The 8,748-nt window shown below is 50.0% G+C and overlaps 1 protein-coding gene across 2 annotated transcripts in view; it reads right to left on the reverse strand.

Moving 5' to 3' along the window:
- TPRG1 (tumor protein p63 regulated 1) overlaps positions 1–8,548 on the reverse strand; it is a 73,339-nt gene extending 64,791 nt beyond the window's left edge. The window contains exon 1 of one of the 2 annotated variants that reach the window (XM_065557521.1): positions 8,264–8,548. The gene's annotated coding sequence lies outside the window, so the exon portion shown is untranslated. The remainder of the gene's footprint in view (positions 1–8,263) is intronic. The other variant, XM_065557520.1, reaches the window with a different exon arrangement.
- Between the last annotated feature and the right edge of the window lie 200 nt (positions 8,549–8,748).

The following is an 8,748-nucleotide window of genomic DNA, read 5'->3' on the forward strand; positions in this document are numbered from 1 at the left end:
TAACCTTGAAATTATGTTGAAGTCCTTTGAATGTTTGCTAATTAACCCAAAATTGACATTACTTCCTTTCAGCGTTTCTGGGTATCTGAACAAATAGACTTCTTCTGCACATTTCAGTTGCCTGGCCTTTTGCATTGTGAAAGATCTAAGCAACATCTTTCCTAGACAGCTCTTTGCATTTAAATTATGGACTCCCTTACTGGTAATGTCAGCATTGCTGAATTGTGTAATGGAGGCGTAAGGCTCAGGGAAGACCTACCACATAGCATGAATCAAATGAAGACATCAAAGAGCTGACGGCGTGACAGGTTTCTCAGAGCGTGCGACAGCTACCTTCGTGCAACGTGCGTGAGCTTAAATTGCTCTGAGAGCCACTAGCTACATTCCACTCTCACTCAGCCGCATGATGGGAATAATCTCGAGTAAACCCACCGTTGCCATGGCAACCTGTAATGGGCCTTGGGTGCAGGAAGCCACCCCAGCGCGGTGTGGGTCAGCTCTGATCCACACTGGAGATTAGCCACAAGCCTGAGCCCAGAATGGGAGCCTAACCCCGGTGGCAGAGGTTGGAATTCACACAAGGGCCGGGATAGAGAAGGTGCTACCCCAGGCTAACACAGCCAGCTACACGGAGATCGGGCTGGCACCAGCAAGTCCAGTGGCTGAGTTGGAATTCGGGTCCTTCCGCGCTAAAAGCTCTACTAGGTGTTGTACGGGGAGATGTCAGTGAACCAGTAAAGTGCCTGAAACCACTATGGCTTATGGCTAAAAGCAGCCAAGTCAGCAGGCCGTAAAGTGGCCATGTAGCAAACTCAGCTTCACCAAGGCAGGAGGGGAGGGGGTTTGGGGTGCCATAGAAAGGGCAGCTTGACCCCGCGTCCTTCCTGATAAGAATGGTGTTGAAATTGCTGATACATGCATCTTAGAAGAGCAGGATGTGCCCTCAGGAATGTGTCCAACAGGGTCTCAAGGCTGCAAACTCTGGGGAAAACCCACACCTGGTTAATCAATAATCAGAAGGAAGCCTCTTGCTTGCCCATTGGAACTGCTTGCTGAACAAGTTTTCTTTAAGGGACATGTCATTCTAATACTAATGTATAAATAAGGGGGGAAAGTTTGAGGTAGTGGGACTCTTCAGGACTGGACTCCCTCTGGATGCATCTTGTGTTCCCCACTGGCAGACGGGCTGCCGCTGTGCCACTCGAGAACCACACTCAGCTTCGGTAATTATCAAGGGTTGCGGGTGTTTTACTAACCTGTTGCGGACGTGTGTGAGTGCTTGAGACTAAGTAAAGTTTAGCTTTAAGTGAAAGCACTCTTGTGTTGTCCTGTTTGTGGCAGCCATCTATCGGTCGGACGGCCGTGTCTTCCCTATTTATTTCCTGACACCATCTCGCATAGAGAAAAAGTTCAGCTTTGGGCTGAAAGAACCCCCGGTAACAGTGTCACCTGTCACAAACTCACTGATCTCTTCTGCAGACCCGCCACTAGAGGGGGAGAAAGACCCACAGTCTCCTAGTGCAAGTTACAGTGACAGCACGCCGTGCTGATATTTAGTATTATTATTTGGATTATTGTAGTGCCAAAGAGCCCATTGGGCCTGGTGTTGTATAAACACAGAACAAAGAGACAGTCTTTGACCCAAGTTGTGTAAGACCAGCGGTGCTGGAACAATTTGTACAGTGGGGGAGCTGAGCGCCATTGAACCAAACTGTAAACCCTGCCTATGATGGAAACCACTTCAAGCCAGGGGGTACGGCAGCACCTCCAGCACCCCTCGTTCCAGCACCGCTGTGTAAGACAACAGATGGAGACAGCCAGATCGAGGAAACAACGAGACAGTATTGGTCAACCGGATGAGCAGTGAGCTAAGCACGCAAACAGCCTGCCGTCAAGTTTTTTTGTAGGTATCACAGCAAAGGCGAGTTTTCAGGAGTTGTGTTTAAGGAAGACAATTGGGAGCTTTGGGGATGTTTACAGGGAGCTCCTCCCAGTTACGAGGGGCAGCATGGGGGAAAGGACAAAGGTGCTTGTTTGACAATTTAACACGTGGGCAACGGAGCCTGGAATCCCAGGAACTGGGAACGGCCTCGTGTGCTGGCAGCAATGCATTCACACCGTGACCTACCTATGGCTTTTATTCCAGGGAGACAGGTCAAAAGACCAACCCCTGCATTAGTTCACAGCTTTTGGGTGTAAAGCACCATAGTTCAGTGCAATGAGTAGGAGGACAGTGTACACAAATATAGGGACTTGGCCTTTTCACTAGCACTCCCATGATGCTTTTCATCAGGTGACCCCAGAGCCCTTTTTGTATACTGATAAAGAATTGAAATGCCCCTGTGAGGCAGGCAAGCTATTGTGATCCTCCATTTTGCAGTTGGGGAAACTGAGGCAGAGCACAGCTTTGGCTCACCCAAGTCAAGTGACAGAGCCAGGAAGAGAAACCCAGGCCCTTGCCCTAAACCCCAGACAACAGAGGCTACTGAGCCAAATCGCTGGTTGAAGAGGAGGGAAGCTGCCGCCTGCTCAGAGGAATGGAGAGATCTGGAGTAAACGGTGAAAGAGACTTGAGATCAGGACACCTGGGTTCTACTGGCTCTGCCAGTAACTCACCGCGTGGCCTGTAATCAATCAACGTTTGCCTAGTGCTTTGGGATCCTCAGATGGAAGGCGTCCCAGGAAGTAACAATGACACCTCGCTGGTCTACTGTGCTTTTCATGAGCAGATCTCAAAGTGCTAGTGGACCTGATCACCAGCCTGGGACAAACAATCGGCCACACCCAGTTCAGTCTATAGCCCTGCCCGCAGGGCCCTGTTTATTCTTCAGTGCAAATAAAATAAAAAGGAAATGTGTAACAACAGCAAAGAAATAACCCTGTTCCAAAACTCGATGGTGGGGCTCTCTGGCTGAATGGCTCAAGCTTCCTCAGCCCGGGGTCGTGCGCAGAGCCTGCTTTCCCTCTGACAGCTTCTGCGGCAGCCATGGGACAGAGCACTCCCAATCCTCTCCTGGTCCCAGGCTCCCTCGTGAGGCTCTGCTTCACCATCCCTACCTGGGAACCCTCACCAGGCCAGAAAGGGGCTGGCTGTTCCCCGCTGCTCCTGGTATACGGCTTTACGACGGCAGGCAAGTATCATTATGGGACAAGACCAAAGCCACCATATTGATTGTCCTAGCGTAGGCCTCTCACTCCCCTTCCCCTCAGAGACCAGGTTTTGTTCTTAGCACAGCTCTGAGGTTCCAGCCCCGGCCCCAGAGTATCCTGCAGCACACGCCCTGGTTTTACCATGCAATGTCTCTTCCTGCCGCACTCCCCCGCCCCGCTCTGTATGCTCAAGGAGTTCACCTTCAGTAAACAAGCCTCACAAAGGGAGCCAGCGTTGGCGTGGCTGACTGCAGGGAGGGTTTGCCGCAATGTCAGGCTCACCTCTTCCGCCTGTGGCTGCCTCCGCGTGCTGGGAAGGAGTCCAGCCCCCCAAGGGGGGCCCTTCAGGATCGTGAGAGTGGAAAAGAATGTCACCCCCATTAGCTAATGTGAAATGTAGCGGATGTTCCAGAGCTTGGCAATCTAGCGTCACCTCCTTGAAGGACGGGGTTCATGGAGGCGATCACTGTGGGGATACAGAGTGGAATAGCAGGTATAGCAGGAGTGGGTTTTGGCCACATTCGAATAGAACACTGTTACTTCGTAAGGGACTGTGGTATTCAGCGTTCTGTCTAGACATGCTCCAGTTCAGGCCCAAACTGTTGGGCCCGATACAGGAGTAAGCAGGTGATGCTCATAGCCTATGCAGGAAGTCAGGCGAGACTGATCAGAATGGTTCTTCTGTTCTTCAAAAGCGATGACTCTTCCAGACCCTGGGAAAACTTGGAGAAGCCAATGAATAAAAGGCCCGCCTGAGTCACAGACTTGCAGGAGCTGGGTAAACACAATCAAGCGAGGTTACAGATTGCCGGGGCGCAGAGCAACCATCAAGAAGATGCATGGCAGAGAGCAGTTGATGAGTCCTGGGTGGAGAGAGCATGCGTGCTTGGCAACCGGGAATCCTGTGCTCCCCAGCAGCTCAGAACAGGGCACTTAGCAGCTGGCAGTTCCAAGCAGCGGACCAACGGAGTGTGATTCCTGGACTTAGTCCATCAATTCCTTCTGAGCCAGTAGCACCACCAGGATGGACCTGCTCAGCTGTGGAGTTGGTGGGTGGGGCAAAGAGGAGAGAGCATTAGCCTCAGGGCTCTTAAGAATTGGAGCCCTAACAGAGCTTTACATAAGAGCAGCCACACTGGGTCAGACCAAAAGTCCATCTAGCCCAGTCTCCTGTCTGCCGACAGTGGCCAGTGCCAGATGCCCCAGAGGGAATGAACAGAACAGGGAATCATCAAGTGATCCATCCCCATCGCCCAGATTCTGGCAAACAGAGGCTAGGGACACCATCCCTGCCCCATCCTGGCTAATAGCCATTGATGGACCTATCCTCCATGAACTTATCTAGTTCTTTTTTGAATCCTGTTATAGTCTTGGCCTTCACAACATCCTCTGGCAAGGAGTTCCACAGATTCACTGTGCGTTGTGTGAAAAAATACTTCCTTTTTGTTTGTTTTAAACAAAAGCTTTCTAAAGAAAGCTTGGCCCGGGAGGATGGTAGTATTAGCATGAAACTTCACATGGGAAGATAAAGTGTGTACAAGAGAACAACATTCCCCCTGTGTGCAGATACTGGTTGGATTTAATCATCCCAGCACAGTGCTATGGGTTATTATATCTGACCCGCAGCAGGGACGCTCACCTCCTCACCAATATCTTCGAATGCTTCAAGGAGATGAAGACAGTCCAGAATACCTCTGTCAGTCCCAGGGCAAATGTCTGCAGACAAGCACAGCCATCATCTCCGTAGCCCCAGTTATCTTATCCCAAGAAGAGGAGGCACTAAAATAAGAACCGTGCTCTGGAGAGCAGAACGTGCCCGATTGCAAAGACCAGATGCACCATTCAGGTCTCCCAGCTTCTTTGTCGATTACTTCACCAGCTCCACGGGAATCAACTCTGTGTAAACTCCTCAAAGCAGTTAAGAGCTTACAGGTGCTGCTGTCTGACAATGCCCATCCAGCATGGACATCAAACTGGACCCACGATGTGCCCTATAAAGTCATATTGAAGCTGGCACTGCCTATAAGCCAACCTCATACATAAGCAGCCCCTGCTTATTTCAATGAAGTCCTTAAAGCCCAGTGAACCATCTCTAAACTGTCTTTTTTTTATGAATAAAGGCAGGCCCAGAGGGCTACCAAAGACCTGCAGCCCCGCCAAGGAAGTCCAGTGGTTGTACAGTACGTGATGCTGGGAGCCCGACAATGCATGAGGAGCTGGGTGGGAAATCAGAGGTCAAAAGTGGTGTTGCAACTGAGGCGTACTTTTACTGGCTCACATACGAGTAGATATGCCAGCTCAGTGGTTCTCCAATCACGTTCTTTGGACTATCCGTGATCTGTGCAGCCCTGCCTGGAAGTCTGCAGAGTGAACCCAGATATGAAGATGGCTCCACATTGGCTGCCTCCTCATCTGACTGGATACATCCTGCGGCCAACAGGAAGCTCCGCTTTGCTGCAGCCAGCCGGGCTCTGATCCAAGGGTACATTTGCCATGTGACTTCTGCTGGCTGGGAGATGTGGAGCTGGTCCAGCAGCACTTGCATCTTAGTGACTGGTCATCTGAACAGCCACCAGGTGGCAGCGCATAGACGGGGACTACAAGGAGTCCGGTGGCACCTTAAAGACTAACAGATTTATTTGGGCATAAGCGTTCGTGGGTAAAAACCCCACTTCTTCAGATTACCCACGAAAGCTTATGCCCAAATAAATCTGTTAGTCTTTAAGGTGCCACCAGATTTCTTGTTGTTTTTGAAGATACAGACTAACATGGCTACCCCCTGATACTAGACAGGGACTGGGGAGCAGCACAGATCTACATAAAAATCTCCCAGATTTAGCCACAAGAAATTAATTGGTAGCCCAAAAAGTCGTCAAGAATTTTTGTCACCCAGGCTTTTCAAAAGTAGAACTATTGGAGAAAAATTACCAAGATTGGCAACATCAGGCGCAGACTGACAGAACTGGAGAAGCACTGGGATACACAACACAAAATGCCACCTAGTGGCTGTTGTTGGCCATTGCAGATTTACAATTCATTTTGCATTCAGAAAGTTGAAATTGGGGAGTAGGGGAGTCAGCATGTGTGTATGCAAACATGCCCTGGAACCGCAGTCCTGGCACTCCATCATTTGCATGTGCCATTGATTAGCTCAGCATCACTAATTTACAGTTAAACCCACAGACAACCCTCCTCCTGCCGCTCAGAGACTACATCTGACATGGCTGCAACTACTGGCCTGCACACATCAGGGGAGGAGGACATTGCCCATTCAAGCGCCTCAAGATCCAGACCTCAACGCTGCACACTTCAATGAGAACATGAATTGTCAGGCAGAGAGCACTTGGGAATGAGGTGCAATCGCAGTCCTGAATGCGTGTGCTGAGAAGGGAAGGTTCAGGTCAGCTTAAATTGATGTAATAGCTCCGTGCTGTTCACCCAGGAACAACTTATCCCCAGGGTTCTAGGGAGGACGACCGAGGGTGTCAAACCCACAGGACTTCCTGCTTCTCTCTTTGCTGCATAGCATGACCGCTTCGAAGTTCATGGCAGCAGATGAGATAGAACTCAAATTCTCCTGCTCTAAAAGCACAAGGCCCCCACCACCTGAGCGAAAAGAGAATCATCAGAGGCTGTGTCTGGTATAGGGCCTAGGACACACAATTAAACAGTTCTGGTACCATCCAGTAGAATGTGGTGGTACAAATACACACCAGCCAGTTCATTTCAGTACAACGAAGAGGATAAAATAACCTGCCAAAACGATTTACCCAGCAGGGAATAATGACCCAGTATTTTATCACCGTCATGTAGTAACTTCACACACCCAACCTTCTCCATATGAGAATGTGAACGGAGGATTACAGAAATACATGGAACAAGGTTCATCAGTTTCAGTCCCCCGGGGGGTCATTTTGCCTGGAACGTCCCCAAAATAAAGGTCTTAGACACAGCTACCAAATCCAGCTCTGCTCCCCTATCTGAGGCGTGGAATCATGCAGTTGCCTTTTGAGGTGTCGCTGAAACTCAGCACAAGCCTGAAAACTGGCGATTTGGATGGGATTTGTGGTGAAAGACTCTCACAGCACTGTCCCAGCATATCGTACTAAATCAGGGGCCTTCAGCACAAAGATCAGTATGATGAAGAACTGGACTGAAACCACCACATCTCATTTCACATGAGCCATGGACCATGCAATCTGCTTTTAAACCAGGCTTTCCTGGGCCTGAGCATGGCAGTGTGGACTGCAATGGTGTTCAGAAGGCTGATATTAAAACAGTAGCCTGGGGGACCTGAATTCAACTTCTGGCTCTGCCGCAAACTCCCCGTGTAACCTTGGGTACACCATTTCCCCTCTCTGTGCCTCATTTCCCCACCTGTGTTTCCTTACCCCACAGGGTGTTGGGAGGATAAACATATTAATGATGGAGAGGGCAGATATGTCCCTAGATAGAAGGGGGAAAGTGTTTGTAAATCCAAGCACTCGTCAAGAAAAGGGAGATTTTTCAAACAAAAGCTTGTGTCTAAAGAAAGAACTCCACGCAGATCACTACCAGCCTCTCTCTGCTGAATAGCCTGAGAAAGGCTTTGACGGCAGCACAGACTCTGGGAAGAGCAAAGGCTCAGGCAAGCGGCGCAAACAAGCATTTGTGGCAGAAAAAAAGAAAAGATGAAAACGTGTCTGAGAAGGGTCTGAAGGAGGAAGTTCTCTCTCTCCTCCCAGCCCCTTAGTGCCTATTCTTTCCCTCACCTCATTTCTTTAGTTAAGTCCCTTCAAATACCTTGTCTCCTTGGCATTTGGGGAGCTGGGTTCTTCCTCCTTAACTGAAATGCTGCCTCCGGGCCTTGCTTGTGAATTTCACCCAGTCTGACAAAGTGGTTGGTCTAGTTTAAAACAAGGCTAAGGCTAGAATGGTGTGGTGGGTTTTACAGGAATAAAGTGACTGTCCCAGTAAGGTGCAGCAGAGGAAAGATTAACCATAAAGGCCCTGCAACAATAAAGATGGCTTTCCCAGTCACACAGCAGCTGTGGCATCGAAGGCGAAGACTTCCTGGGTTTCGAGCTCTGCTGCTGGAAGTTCGCAGCACAGAAACTCCACAGTGGGGGCTTACCTGCTCAGGTGAGCTGTTGCAGGAATCTCGCTCTCTCGCTGCCAGCCAGTCAGGGAAGGATTCAGATCGGATTTCAGGTAGACCGACCAGGAAGTTCAGCTGTTGCTGACTGAGAGAAGCCGGGTTGGTGCTATTGTCCGTTTAGACACCCCAAAGCCAGCGAGGGGCGTTTGTCCTTCTCTCACTCTGTCTTTAGGGCTCTGGGGATTTGTCGGCTCATGCAGCTGCTACGTGAAAACGTTTTCTAAATGGACAGGGTAGGACTTGGGTGCAGCTGGTTTCCCTCTGTTTACCTTAGAAGGAGTGGCCGCTTTGTGAGTGCTGCACACACCCCGCCCGTAGCAGAGGAGATGCTGGACATGTGTCCCATGGATCAGTCAGTATATGCTAGTCACCCTGCCCTGCGCGCAAGCCACAGAAGGTAAGAGTTTGTCACAGCCCCAGCTACGCAGTCCAAGCAGCAGAGACTTGGATTTTAGTTCTAG

The sequence above is a fragment of the Chrysemys picta genome, chromosome 9, assembly GCF_011386835.1.
Source record: "Chrysemys picta bellii isolate R12L10 chromosome 9, ASM1138683v2, whole genome shotgun sequence".
Lineage (NCBI taxonomy): Eukaryota > Metazoa > Chordata > Testudines > Emydidae > Chrysemys > Chrysemys picta.